The 15,610-nt window shown below is 42.8% G+C and overlaps 1 pseudogene across 1 annotated transcript in view; it reads right to left on the bottom strand.

Moving 5' to 3' along the window:
• Window positions 1-1,045: 1,045 nt before the first annotated feature.
• Window positions 1,046-15,610, bottom strand: part of LOC144229052 (actin, cytoplasmic 2 pseudogene) — a 49,856-nt pseudogene continuing 35,291 nt past the window's right edge. Inside the window, exon 4 of the transcript XR_013334341.1 lies at window positions 1,046-4,840. The product of XR_013334341.1 is annotated as an actin, cytoplasmic 2 pseudogene (transcript). The remainder of the gene's footprint in view (window positions 4,841-15,610) is intronic.

Raw genomic sequence — 15,610 nt, 5'->3', positions numbered from 1 at the left:
CAGGATCATTCATTTGCCTGCTTTATCTGTTTCTTGCTTTTCCTCTGAATTTTCTGTATCTTAGACAGCCAGTGCCTGCAAACTAGGTTTCCCATACTTTCTGGCAACTGAGTTCTGCTTAGGTTTTGGCCAATAGGAAGCATTGGCTGGAGATAAGATGGTAAGAAGAGAGAAGAAGACAGGATATTTCTACTGTGTTTTGGGAAGTGTCTTTGGCAGTGTCTTTGTCTATTTCTGTCAAATAGCCCCTTTCTCCACAGTCTAATCTTCCATTGGAGAGCCCCTGTCAATTCCCGTATGGCCTTGGCCCCTGCGTTCTGATACCACCACTTCCTCCCATTGTTCCTCCAACTCAAGAGTTTTCTGCTTTTGTTAATCCCTGGATTGCTTCTTTTTACCCTGTTTGCCCTTTTAACTCTTCCAATACCTTTTTAACCAGTTCCCTGTAATGACTCCTCTCTTTTGAACTCTTTCTTGTAGGTTCTGTTTTTTCTTTCTTTTTCTTTTTTTCCCTTTCCCTTTAAGGTGTGCACTTTATCCAGCTGGTCTCACGTCAGTGTACATGCAAGACCTGGCTGTCTCCGTGCCTCAACCCCACTCCCAGGGAAACTGAAAGCCTTTATACATCTCAAGTTGAGGGGGCAAGCAGGAGGGCCATGATGACAGACGATTCAAAGTAAAACAAAAAGAACAAGTATTAAGACAAAGATTAAAACGTTTTGGACTATGCAATTTACACGAAAGCACTGCTATCATCTTCCTCTGTGTGGACTTGGGCGAGGACTGGCCCTTCTCCTCAGGGAGAAATGGGGTAGCTTTGGGAAGGCAAGGACTTCCTGTAACAACGCATCCCATGATATTTGGGATGACTATGAGAAAAACGAACAACATACAATCTAAGTCCCCAGCCACATTGTACGACTTCGGGGATGTTTGCTCCAACCAACTGCTGTCCCCTTCCCTATTTCAGTTTTTAAATCCTGAACACGCAAACACAAACAAAACCAAATAAAACCATGCCAGTTTTATCTTGTTTTCTGTGCAAGTTAGGTTTTGTCAAGAAAGAGTGTAAGGCACGAAAGTAAAAGTCACACCTAGAAGCTTCTGTGGTGGACGGTGGAGGGGTCAGACTCGGCAGAATCTTGCTTCCTGACTCACCTCTGCTGGAAGGTGGGCAGCTGGGCCAGGATGGAGCCACCAACCCACTGGAGGGTTTGCGCTCAGGCGGTGCCATGATCTTGATCTTCATTGTGTGGGGTGCCAGGGTGAGGATCTGCATTCTGTCAGTGATGTCGGGGTACATGGTGGTGCTACCAGACTGCACCCTTTCAGCGTAGAGCTCCTTGCAGACGTCACATTTCTTGATGGAGTTGAAGGTAATTTTGTGCACGCCACAGGGTTCCACGTCCAGGGAAGAAGGCTGGAAGAGCACCTTGGGGCAGTGAATGGCTCATTTTCAGTGGTGATGCCCTCAGGTTTGGCAGCTCCTACATAGTTCTTCCCCATAGCTCTCCTGCTCGGAGTCCAGGGTAAGTACCACAGTTTCTCCCTGATGTCTTGCATGTTTTCCTGCTCGGCAATGGTGGTGAAGCTGTAGCCATGCTCTGTGAGGATCTTTGTGGAGTAGTCTGTCAGGTCCTGGCCAGCCAGGTCCAGTCACAGGATGGTGTAGGGGAGGACATACCCCTTGCAGATGGGCGCAGTGTGGGTGTAGGGGACCCAATCACTGGAGTCCGTCAGGATGCCGTGGTACAGCCAGACGTGTACCGGAACAGCATAGACTGGATGGCCACATATACGTGGCTGAGGTGTTGAAGGTCTCCAATATGATCTGGGTCTCCTCTCACGGTTGGTTCTGGGGTTCAGGGGTGCCTTGGTCAAAGCATGGGGTGCTCCTCGAGAGCCACACGTAGCTCTTTGTGGAAGATGTGGTGCCAGGTCTTCTCTATGTCTTCCCAGTGGGTGAAGATATCATGCTCGATGGGCTACCTCAGGGTCAGGATACCCCTCCTACTCTGGACCTCATCACCCCCGTGGGAGGTGTTTTGGCCCATGTCCAGCATCACACCCTGGGGCACACCACGGTGTAGGGGGGGCATCATCAGGGGTGCCTGAAGCAGGCCTTGGCACCTGTTGTAGCCGTTGTCACGAGGAGCGCAGCAGTGTCGTCATCCACAGCGAACCGGTGGTGGTGTAGACTGAGGGGGAGCAGCCGAGGCACTGGAAAGGTAAGGGCTTCGGGCCTGTGCTCACGTGGTGGACTCTGTCACTGGGGTCATAAGTTCTGTTTTCTTGATTCTGAATACCACAGCCTTTAAATTCTTTGACAACCTTCTCCCAAAAATAAGTATTCTATCAACCTCAATACCATTATCACTCAAGAAAACCAATAATAACTCCCTAATATCATCTAAAACTCTAGTCCATGTTAACACTGCCTCACTTGTCCCCAAAATATTTTTATAGGATTTCTTCAAAGTAATGCAATCAATTTTAAAGCATTGCATTTAATTATTATGTCTTTTTTAGCTTCTATTAGCCTAGAACACTTCCAGGATTTTTTTCCTCTATGACGTTGCCTTTTTAAAAAATTTTTTAATGTTTATTTATTTTTGAGAAAGGGAGACAGAGAAGGAGTGTGAGCTGGGGAGGGACAGAGAGAGAGGGAGACACAGAGTGTGAAGAAGAATCCAGGCTCTGAGCTGTCAGCACAGAGCCCAATGTGCGGCTTGAACACACAAACTGTGAGATCATGACCTGAGCCTAAGTCAGATGCTTAGCCGACTAAGCCACCCAGGTGCCTCAAGATTGGCTTTTTGAGGTCCAAAAGTTGTCTTTTAGAATTATCTACATTCTAGATTTTTCTGTTTTTTTCTTTTTGCTGCTGATGGACTTATTTCTAAACTTCCTACATTATTTTATAATCTGGAAGTGAGGCATAAAGGCTTGATTAAATTCAAGTTAAATTTTTTTGGCAAGAATGCTTTTTAGATGTTGCTGTTTATTCCAAATTGTGTCACAACAAGAAACAACGTTATAGGATGTCCCACTATGAATGATGAAATGTTTAATCACTTAGATAATATTATGACCACTAGATCTTATAAGGAGTCAATTATAAGGGTATTTGCCACTTTTGCATATTGTTTTTGGCACTTTTGTAGCCCTGTATGAACTGAATGCTAATATTATTCTATCCCTATTACATTTTGAGCTTATGCTTCATATATATAGCTTAGTGATCTATGTAATTCCTACAAAATTGGAAATAGTGAGTGTTCTGTGAAGATTTGTGAAATGAATGGCCAACCATGAGTTTCACAGCAGTGTGATTGCTTGCTTTTATATCCTAGGTCTTCCTTTACTGATCTCTTTCTTTTTTGCTAATATCGTTTACTCTTAATCTTTACATCCAATAAAAACAAACAACAACAAGAAACCACAATGAAATAGAAATGAGTTAGGACTAAAGTCAATTTGCTTTTTGCCCATTCAAATTCGTTGACTCAACATGTCTGAAAATGAACTCATCATCTTTCCTATCAAACTTGCTCTTCTCCCTTTATTGCTTAACATGGTGATTAGCATCATTCACTGGCACCAACTGCCAACTGAGGCTGCAATCTTGACCCTGACTGTCACTCACACCCTGTTTCTAATTATTCCCCAAAATGTGTCCATTTTGCCCTCCTGGCTGTGTCTTCCTCAATAACTTGAAGCTTACCATTACTCAAGTTCAGGTTTGCACCAACGCTTACGCAGACTACTTCAAAAACTGCTCTCCTTGCTTCCAGGCTCACAGCCTCAGATCTTTCTTCCACGTTACTTTCAGAAAGTTCATTCTGATAGGCAGATTTTCTCAATTCATTCTCCTGCTTAAAATCTTTTAATTGTTCCCCTTCACCCTCATATCAAGGTGCCGTTCAGCTCCCCAGTCTCCCACCTTGATGCCTGTTTCTTGCCCTTTCCACACCGATGCTCACATGTTACCATTCCACAACAGGCTGTGCTTTCTTGTCTACACAATTGTACCCATGCTGTTCTTCCACCCTGAAATCTCCCTCTACGTTGTACTCACCTGGTTACCTCTGCTCATGCCTCAGGTCTCAACAAAGGAGCTCTCTTTATGTGAATCCTTCCCTGACCCTCTCAGGCAAATTATTCTTGAATCCCAGTACCTAGCACAGTGCTGGTACAAGGAAGTGAGCAATACTTCCCACCAGCTCCCTGAATGGGGGTACTCAGTCCTCAAAAGGCTTTCCCTGATCGTTTCTTCCATCTGAATTAGCCTCCATCCCGGCTAACTGCGCTCTCAGTAAAATTGTCTTTATTTGCCTGGACTTGTGATGACTGGATTTAAATGTAAAGATATTAAAAATATAAACTTCTCCCCAAAGTCTCAAGGCTTGAAGCAGAGATCCTCAGGCCAGCATCAATGCTCTTGTCTAGGCCTGTAGAGAAAGCCTGGGGACAGAAGTCTAATGAGGCCACAGAAATCATCAGGCCAGAGTATGCCATTGCCAGGAGTCAAGGGCCGGGATCCAAATCGGGACCCGAGAACCACAGCAGGGCTAAAGCCTGGGAGAAGCAGCCACAAGAATCCCACTGTGCCTTTCTTTTCATCTCATCTTTGGGGCTGTGAGGCCAGTGATGAATCTAGAAGTTTGTGGTTTGTGCCAGCCCTATGAAATCACAGAATAGGGCTGATAATAGTTGTATAAGAAGGAAGACTGGGCATTGGTCTTAAATTGTGGTACATTAAATAACCATTTCTTTTTCTTGAATGAATCACTCTGTTTTTCTGCATCTTTTAGAGCATAGGCAAATGAGAAACAGGGACCTAAGGAAGAATAAAAATAAACCAATGATGAATTTTAATAAGGCCAATTCAGAAGAATGCAAATACTACTGCATGAATCTGGATAGGAGAAGGAAAAAATGTTTTAAAAAGTGGTTATACAAAGAATGATAAAAATAGCAGTATAATGTATGGAAAAATGTTACACATGAAAAATAAGAAACCACTATGTCCTAACTTCCTTATTGGCTTAGTATCTGGTAATCATGTCACTCTTCTTCCTGAAATCCTCCAATGCTTCCCTAATATATTTGGAATAAAATCCAAAAACCTTAGTGTGACCTGGAAAGTCCTGAGATCTGCCCCCTGTCCACATTTCCAGCTGCACCTCACACCTCTCTTCTCTGTCACTGGATTCTGACCACACTAGCCTTTCCTCTGTTTTTCAAATACACTAAGTCCCTTCTTTCCTCAGGGCCTTTTGCAGATGTCTTCCCCTCTTCCAGGCATGGTCTTAAACCCCTGCCCCCAATTCTGTGCCAGCTTTTCCTCTGGGCTAGACTTGTCCCCACAACCCTCAAAAGGCTTTCGCTGATCCCTCTCTCCATCTAAATTAGCCTCTATCCCCATTAATCTTTCTTTCAGCCAAATTTTCCTTTATTGCTCAAATCAAAATTTATGATCATATATTCATCCAGATGGTTATTTGCTTGATATTTGAAATCTTCATAAGTGTAGGAACCATGCCCGTTTGCTTAGTGCTAGACAGTAGGCAGTACACCTGGTGGCTCGGTTGACTGTCCAACTCTTGATTTTGGCTCAGGTCATGATCTCATCGTTTCTGAGATTGAGCCCGGTATCCGGCTCTGCACTGACAGCACAGACCTGCTTGGGATTCTCTCTCCCTCTCTCTCTACCCCTCTACCACACATGCTCTCACTCTCTCAAAATAAACACTTTTTTTAAATTTTTTAATGTTTAGTTTTGAGAGAGAGACTGATAGAACATGAGCAGGGAGGGGCAGAGAGAGAGGGAGACACAGAATCCAAAGCAGGTTCTAGGCTCTGAGCTGTCAGCACAGAGCCTGACAAGGGGCTCAAACTCATAAACTGTGAGGTCATGACCTGAGCTGCAGTTAGCCACTTAACTGACTGAGCCACCCAGGTGCCCCAATAAAGAAACATTTTTTTTAAAGCCTCTGGGGCTTCAACTTAGGACATAGGTATTGCTTTTAAGTGCCCCCAGATGAATGTAATGTTCAGGTAGACTTGAACTCTAAAGAGAGTTGGTAAAAAATGGTGGAACAGCCTTATCCCCAACCCCAAACTAGTTACATATGCAGAATGCTGTGGAAGAGAGAGAAGCACGAGAAGTTACCAGGATCTCAGTGTTTATCATCTGGGTTTGTCCCCCACCACGACCAAAAGAGAGATATTTGCGCTTTCTACCCAACCTCTGCCATGCTCAGAGGGGAGGTGGGGCTCTAATATTGTGTGTAAATATCACAGTCTTGTTGGAAGACCCCAGATGGACATCTGCTTAGGCAGAGGATGTGTTGATTTACCCAGCCTCTGCCCAAGCAGGGGAGAAGAAGATGGCACAAGAAGGCAGGGCAAAGGTAGAGGGTGAGACGGGGGAGTCTGCACTGCCACTGTTCGGCCTGAATTTCCCACGCACCGTGGACTATCACACCAGTATGGTTAAGCTGGAGTCTTTGGGTTATTGCTCCACCCAAGAGAGAGAAAAGCTGAATGAGAGAATCCTAACAGTCAGTGGGGGCTGGGAAGGGGGTGGAGAGGGTGAAATGTTGGTGAGGATAGCTGAGGAGGGATAAGGAAGGTCAGCAGGAGCGGGCCCTCAGGGCAGGGCAGTGGGGAAGCACCGAGAGCCTTTTGAAGAGCTCTCATGGGTGTCCTGTGTGGGAGCCAGAGGATTTTGAGGTTAGTTCAGCATTAGACAGAAAAGAAGTGGGAGCCAGCAGACAGGGGAGCTTAAGAGCAGCCGGCTGTGTGAGAGGCCCTCGTCACTTGTCAATTCCTTCTCAGCACAACGGAATAGCTGGTGTAACCCTGGCTGCTTGGTAGCATCACCTGGGAGCTTCTCAAATTATTGTTACTCAGACCTCACCCCAGACACCTCACCTCGAGTCTGCCTGACTCTAATACCCATGTCACGTTACCTCCCAAAGACATGGTGCAGGGCATCTCCCTTCTAGAGCCCCTCTCCCATCTGGGGCACCAGTCACCCATCAGAGGTGAGCCAGAGCCCAAGACCTGCCTTCAAAACCAAGCCACTAGCCATGGGTTCCTACGGCTTCTCCGCACTGAGTAGAAACATATGACAGCATAGACAGAGGCAAGCGGGAGAGATTACAAAGTAAATTTAGGAGAGTGCAAGAAAAACATGACAAATGAAAGTCGTACAGTGAGAGAATGGGAGGGTCGCCTGGGGGCTCGTAGGGCTTATTTTGCATGTGCACAAGGAGTGAGTTATTAGCAATAGCAACAATAGGACTTTCTCAGAAATGGAAGATGCCTTTTACTAAAAGAGAAAGTAAACATTACTTAGAACAAATCTCATATCATACCTTAATGTTTACAAAGGAGACAGAGGGAGAGAGGGCAGGAAAGAACAGATTTCCCAGGGGAGGAAATTGCAATGAGAACAAGTAATCTGGATCAAGCCAGAGCATGTTTGAACAAAAAGAATACCCGAGGACAGAGGAAACGCTAAGGATAAGATAGGATTTTACAGAGCAGAAACCCCTACGAGATGGGGTTTAGACTGTTTTAAAGTGGCGAATGTAGTCAAATGCCAGAGCAAGAAGTTCTATAAATGAATGCTATTTCCTACAGGTTTTGATGCAGAATAAATGTTTTAAAATTAAAGACAGCTTTAACTTCCAATTAGGGGAATGGTTAAGTAAATCATAGTGCACAGCTTGAGATGGAATACTATGCTACCTTTAAAAGTGGCGCAGATGACAGTGGCTCAATCATGTGACACTTGATTTTGGCTCAGGTCATGATCCCATGGTTTGTGAGATGGAGGCCCATGTTGAGCCCCCTGTCAATCCCCACACTGACAGCATGGAGCCTGCTTGAGATTCTCTCTCTCCTTCTCTCTCTGCCCTTCCCCTGCTCACGTGCAGTGTTTCTCTCTCTCTCTCTCTCTCAAAATAAATAAACATTAAAAAAAAGATGCAGATGACACAAACCCAGAATAATAAAGACTGATTAAGGTTTAAAGAAACAGGACACAAACTATGTGTGCTTACAACTATGTGAAAAATGTGTATTTTCTTGTATACTTCTTTGCTGCCAATTTCTAAATTTTAATCCATGAATATATATTATGTTGGTAATAAGAGAATGGAAAGATATAGATAATTTATAATCTTATAGCCCTCTTTCATGTTTTAGATCCTTTTTTCCCCACCTATGTGCTCACGGAAGATACTTTGGACACCACTCCTTGGTTCCTGGCTATTTACCTCTCCCCAGGCTACAAGCACTGCTCTTTACGTCTTGGGCCTCCTCCCAGTGCTGCACTTGCCAAGCATTTTGTTACTCCAATGGCTTGTTTTCCGATGACACCATATCAATTTCAAGGCAGTCTCTTAGAATACCCTGACTGCTAGATAGGCATCCTCCAACATTTAGCACATATTGTTTTCCATATAGTTTGTATTAGTTTTCTTTTTTTTTTAATTTTTAAAATGTTTTATTTATTTTTGAGACAGAGAAAGAGAGAGAGAGAGAGACAGCGTGAGCAGGGGAGAGTCAGAGGGAGAAGGAGACACAGAATTGGAAACAGGCTCCAGGCTCTGAGCTAGCTGTCAGCACAGAGCCCGACGCGGGGCTTGAACCCACGAACCGTGAGATCATGACCTGAGCCGAAGTCAGACACTTAACCCACTGAGCCACCCAGGCGCCCCTGCATTAGTTTTCTATTGCTGAGAAACAAACTAGTACAGTTGTGGTGGCTTGGAATAATTCTTTTATTATCCCATGGTTTCTGTGGGTCAGGAATCCAGGTATGGATTAATTGGGTCTTCAAACTAGGGTCTCTCAAGGCTGAAGTAGAAGTATTTTTGACTCAGGGTTTTTTTCAAGGTCAGTTTTTGTTGTTGTTGTTTGCTTGCTTGCTTGTTTGATTGTTTTGCCAGAATTCAGTCTTTTAGAGATTTGGGGACCAACCCACCTTTTTGGGCTGTTGATTGGCTAGGGATTACTCTTACCATCTAGAGGCTACTTCCATGTGGCCCTCTCACAGTATGTCTGCTTACTTCTTCAGGCCAGTGGAGAGTAGCTGCTGTTGTTTTGTGTATCTTTTAGAGGCTCATCTGATTAGGTAAGGACCACCCAAGATAAACTTTTGAGTAGCTCAATGTTGACTGAATAGATTCCTTATTTATACCTATGCCACATAATTTAACTGAATTATGAGACTGTTGTTTTATTGTATATAAATTATATATAGCGGTGTACCCCAAGGGGTGGTAATCTTGGGATCCATATTAGAATTTTGCCTGTCGCATGATGACAGAGGTAAATTAAGGGTACTACAAATATTGGATTAGAATTTATTTAAAATATATTTTAACTGAAATTTATAATAAAAATAATACCTTCTTAATATATTACATGCCACTTTTACACATATTTCAACATTGTCTTGCCATTTAGGTTTGCTTAAAGAATTTCCCAAGAATGTAAAGTAAGCTTACTTTAAAAAAAGAAGCACCATTTGCAATAGTTGTCTCTGGTAATCTGGATTTTCGTGATACTGTAAAACCAGAGAAGGAATAAAAGAATCAACCAAGTAACCAAACGTAGCCTGGAGATAAATTAGAGGCTGACGAGAATAAAGGGATATTTACAGTTTTTCGTGGTGGAGGGATCACATTTCAGATTTCCTTTGAAACAAAATGTCCTGCTGTTAAAAAACTGAAAAATTTTCAGAAGCATCTACTGAGGTAGGGTAGGGGTATGTGACGTGTATTGAAGCAGTGAAAAGTTGGTATTTCCTGGCCCTGTCTGGGGTTAAGAGAAGGCCTGCTCTCTTACCTCATAGCCAAGTAGCACTCCAGTGTTTCCAAGCCAGTTGGAAAAACAGCATTGGTTAGCACTTTTATGACATTTCCTGTGTGTCAGGCATAGTTCAAAGCTCTTTTTATGAACTAACCCACTGAGTCCTTCCAATAATTCTACGAGGTATGTGTCCTATTACTATTATTGTTGCAGGTTGAAGCCATTATCTTGTTTTTATTTTCATCTTTTCTGCTTGGCTGCTCTATTCTCCTTTCCTTTGCAACAATGTAGCCCTTACTTCCCGTTCTCTTATTTGCATCAGCCATTGTGTGTGCTGTCTCCGGTCTTCTGGTTAACTTTCTTACCTGTAAGCATTTAACTCTTTTGTGACAAACCTTTCCATCGTCTCTACTAGTACTCAATCTATTCTATGCTCATTTTTAATTAGATGAGAGCCACATTCCCTTATGTTTCTTGGAATGGCCTTGTGGACAGTGCAGTCTCCTGGACACCTCCACCATTTGCAACAGAACCAATTTTAGAGCACTTAGCTCTAAAACTCTTAATCTAAATCTTGGCTGCAAGTGGCTGAAACCCAACTCAAATGATCGGAAGCATAAAACAATATATTAGTTCTTGTAGATTTTAAGGGTAGTGAAGGCTCACAGAAATGAGCTCACAAAAGCAGCTCAAGAGGATACAGTAACTTAAAGAACTTTAAGCATCAAAGTCTCAGAGACAAGAACTATGGACTGCTTTCTTGACTGGCCTCTGCTTGGCTTCATGTTGCAGCATGGCTGTCTCCACATGGCAGAGAAGACTGCCATCACTAGCTCCAGGGCTGCCTCATCTCCTTTGACCCAACACCACAGCAAGAGGGCTTTTTTCATCCAGCATCTGAGCATCACTTTCAGGGAAAGGTTTGCATTGGCCTATTTTGGGAGGTCTGTGATTGGCCCAGCCCAGGTGAGCTTCTCCATGTGTTTCAGAGGTAAAGGTGAAACTATGCCTGTAGGTTCACTGAGAGTATTGGAGCTTCTCAAAGGAAAGCCAGCTGTGGTTCAGAGGGGAAAGGGAATCATTCTAGGTGGCAAATTCTCTAGCTGCCACTGACCAATAGCAGTAGGGAGGTCTTCAAATATAACTTAGCCTCCAATAAAGTGTCTAAATAATTTTCTCCCTGACACTCAGTTTTCACTTGTGTGACATGATTTAAGATATGGTTTGTGCTGAATGCAAACTGTAGAACACAATTCAGCAAAAGAATCACAGTGCTCCCCAAGCCATATTGGGCTTTTTGATGGTGCAAACCCTTAAATTAAAAATCACTGGGAATCAGTGGACATTTTCTGTACAGGGACAGGAAGATCTCAGCCTCAGGGGGGAGAAAGCTAAAGGAGCTGGCACAAGGAGCCAGAGTAGGGCCTTGTTGAGCCTCCAGTTACATTTGATATATTATTACTATTTAAGGTGATGATGTATACAGCAGATACAGTGCACCATTGCCTGGAGAGTACAGAGCTTGATGGGGGATGTCAGAATGCCACTTGAGTAGGAGACTGAAGGTGTCTCAACAAGTGATAAGGGTACTTTTTTGCCTTTGTCAGGAATCAGCAACACAGCCAGTGCATTCTGTGCTCCATTGCTGGTTTTGCTACAATTAACAATCAAGGGTCTGGAGGTAACTAAAGAAAGGGAATGAGGTGGGACTGGGGAAGGGGGAAAAGGCATTCACGAAATACTTTACTCCTTTGAATTTGGAAAAAGAGTTTTGGGATTTTCTCACAGGACCACACCTTTAAAGCCTTCCTCTGGGTAAAATCAAGATGAACTATTTGCTTACTGCTTATACCTTAAGGAGGGTGGGGGGGTATTCTTTCTAAGAGCTTCTGAAATCCTCTTTTCAAGGAAGTCTCTGTCATAAAAAAGACAATAGGATGTTTGTAGTTTCCTTCCTTCCTTCCTTCCTTCCTTCCTTCCTTCCTTCCTTCCTTCCTTCCTTCCTTTTTTCTTGGTAAATTCTCACTGATAGTAGTTCAGATCCATGCTTTGTGTTGTTTAGTTTTCTTTTCTGCAGAAATGCAATGCTTGGACATGTCATGAACTTAGCAAAGAAAAAGAATATGCTTTTTAAAAAATTTAGTACCCCAAATTTGGAACCCAGAAAATTGGAATCTATGAAGAATGCACATCTAAATCTTTAACTTGGCACCTCCAGGGGGTTGTGGGTGGGAGCGGGGTGGGGTGGGGGGATGTAATTCAAATACCAGCCTGGAGGAATCATTTCGATTACGATGTAAGAAATGTAAGAAATTATTGTAATGAGGTCAGTTCTGGTCCTTATGTTATTAGCCGACCAGTGAGGATGCAGACGAGGTGGAACAGAAATTAATTAGAGTATTATGGGGGCTTTACAATCTAAGGTATTCAGAAACTTAGCAAAACTAGGTCTGTGTTCTTAAAAAAAAGATTATAGAGAGACCTTATTAAAGCACAGAAGGCTCAGCTATTTAAGATGGTGACATACATAGAGGCAGGAATGTGCAAAGAGAAGCTGAAAGGCAGCCAGGCCCTGAAGGAATTTCAGTGGAATTTCTTCACCGGAGGAGTAGTTAATAAATAGAGCAGATTTCTAAGGGCAGAAANAGATTAAAACCGGGAACTTCATAGGAACAGGGGCAGAAAGAGATACAGTTGACTGGAGGGCAGGCACTCTCTAGTTAAAGGAAGACCTGTCATCATGTTAATCTGCTTATAAAAGATGCAGGGGGCTGGCCTTTGCTCCTCTGCCACTGGACCATTTCCAGTCTGTGATAGTTCCACATTGTGACTCCGCCCTGGGAAGGGGTTCCCTCTGCTGTGTAAACCTTCACTTCTGCTTGGTTCCCAGCTGAGACACTGTACAACCCCTTTCTTGCCTCGTCTGCCACTGCATTTCTCCATGTTTCCATGGGGACTGTTAAATTGCCAGGAGTTTCCACTCTTGCTTATTCCCCCCTGGGCCAACCTTGCTAGACTTATGGAACCCCATGGCTTAGGACAGCTATGCCAGACCATGATTGGTTAAATAGGCCTTTGTGGATTGGCCTGGGAATCCTACCACTGTTTATAATATTTTTTTTTTCCCTAGGGGGAAATTCTTTGAGTTCCAAACACCCCATTGACTGGTGACCTTTTAGAACACAGCAGTCCTATCGAGGCTCCACAGTGGGGTGAGATCACTAGGAGTCGTCAGAGCCAAGCTGGGAACAGCAAACCAAGGCCAGGCCGAGCTGGGGTTAGATGGTGAGCTAATAGCAGAGAGATTTTTGAAGCAGTAGAGATTTGAATGCCTAAGTGTGTGGATGAACCTGAGATTAGTCTTGCTGGGATAGGGGTCAGTCAGGGAGAGGGTGGGTGACATGATAAGCAGACCAATGGAGGGAAATCAGGGTAAGTAAAATGTGCTGTGGAGCTAGAGATGTATGTTGGCAGTGCCTTTGTTATCTCACCCGCCTCTTGGGGCCTGACTGCTTTGAAGTGGCCACTGTTCTCTCACTGAGTAAATAAAACACAATCCCTAGGGATCCAGAGGCAGGGAGAGCTTATCAAGAGCAATGACTTGGTTGTCGGTACCTATCTGTCATTACCATTTCCTCCACCCAGATCCCTCTGGCTCATCACTCAGATTCCCTGTTGCTGCTTCTTTCTCTCTTGGTTCCTCTTTCTCTCTTTCTTTTCAGAAAGAATTTCTTCAGTGAAACAGCACCAATTGTCCAACCTCTGTTTCGCTGTAACCATACTCTCTGCTTGCCCCATTGCAATGATGAATTGAGCTGCAAGGTAGAGCTTGGACTTCAGAGCAACTCCTCTACTTCTGCAATGGATTTCATCACCTCCTGCCTATTTGCAAGTGTACTTTTTCTCTCCTGCATCACCACCCACTGGAAGGCAAATTAAAATAAAAACATGCAATGTCTTCCACTTAGAAACTAACCATACCTTGACCCACCATTTCTCCCCAGCTTCTGTCCCATTTCTCTGCCTTTTAATAGCAAATTCCTTGAAAGACTTGGTCTTTTCAGTATTCCTTAATTCTCTTCTCATTTTCTCTCTCCCTTTTCAGTTACAGCGTTATTGAAATAAAATTTACATGGCATAAAAGTCACACATTGAAAGCACTCAGTGATCTTTAGTATATTCACCAAGTTGTCAACCATCAGTATAAACAATTTTTTTAGTGTTTTATTTATTTTTGAGAGAGAGAGAGAGAGAGTGAGCAGGGAAGGGCCAAAGAGAGAGGGAAACACAGAATCTGAAGCAGGCTCCAGGCTCTGAGCTGTCAGCACAGAGTCCAACGTGGAGCCAAAGTCAGACGCTTAACTGACTGAGCCACCCAGGCACCCTCAGTATAATCAATTTTAGGACAATCCCATCACCTCAAGAAGAAATCCTTTACCTAATTAGTGATTTCTCCCCATTTTCCTCAATTTACCTCCAGGTCCTAAACAATCCTAGTCTACTTTCTGTCCCTTTAGTTTTGCCTATTGTAGACATTTCATATAAATGGAAACTCACAATGTATGGTCTTTTGTGACTGGCTTCCTTCACTTAGCATATTTTTAAAGCTCATCTATAGTGAAACACGTATCAGTATTTCATTCCTCCTTATGTCCAAATAACATTCCATTGTATGGATATGTCTTATTTCATTCATTACTTACCAGTTAATGAACATGGGGTTTGTTTCTTTTGGGGGGCTGTTATGAATAATGTTGCTATGAACACTCATATACAAGTTTTTGTGTGAGCATAAGTTTTAATTTCTTTTTTATTTCTCAAGGTTTTGTGTGAATAACTGTGTAAATAATTTACATATCTAACAATGGAATTGCTGGGCCATGTAATAAATCCATGATTAACATTTTGAACAGCTGCCAGACTATTTTCCAACGTGACTGCACCATTTTACACTCCCATCAGCAATGTATGACGAAGATTCCAATTTCAACAGTTCTAGCCAACTCTTGTTTGTAATCTGTCTTTTTATTATGCCATCTTAGTTACTAGTAAGTGGTACTGATTTACATTTGATGTAATGATGGCCAATGGCTAATGATTTTGAGTATCCATTCATGTGTTTATTGGTTATTTTTTATTTTCTTTGGGGAAATGTTCATTCATATCCTTTGGCCATTATTTTTAAGTTTATTTATTTTTTTGAGAGAGAGAGAGACACGGTGGAGACAGAGAGAGAGGGAGAGAGAGAATCTCAAGCAGACACTGTACTATCAGTTTGATGCAGGGCTCAAACTCATGAACCATGAGTTCATGACCCAAGTTAAAACCAAGTGTCATATGCTCAACAGACCGAGCCACCCAAGTGCCTCTCCTTTGTCCAGTTTTTAATTGGGCTGTCTTTTTCTTACTGAGTTGTAAGAGTTCTCTATATATCCTATACATATGTTTCTTGTCAGATATATGATTTGCTTCCATACTGTAGGTTGTCTTTCCAGTTTCTTAATGATGTTTTCTGGAGCATGAAAGTTTTTAATTTTGATGAAGTGCAATTTATCTACTTTTTTTCTTTTGTTGTGTATACTTTTGATGTCATATCAAAAAAAGCTATTCATTAATGTAATCAAATTTATTTCTATGTTTCTTTTAAGAGTTTGGTAGTTTTTGATTCATTTAGTTTTTTAATTTACTTTGAGTTAATTTATGTATACAGTGTGAGGTAGGGGTCCAACTTTATTCTTTTGCATAAAGGCATCCAGTCATTCCATACCATTTGTTGAAA

The sequence above is a fragment of the Crocuta crocuta genome, unplaced genomic scaffold (assembly GCF_008692635.1).
Source record: "Crocuta crocuta isolate KB4526 unplaced genomic scaffold, BGI_CrCroc_1.0 scaffold153, whole genome shotgun sequence".
In the NCBI taxonomy this organism is placed as follows: Eukaryota; Metazoa; Chordata; class Mammalia; order Carnivora; family Hyaenidae; genus Crocuta; species Crocuta crocuta.
This window is presented reverse-complemented; position numbering and strand designations above follow the sequence as displayed.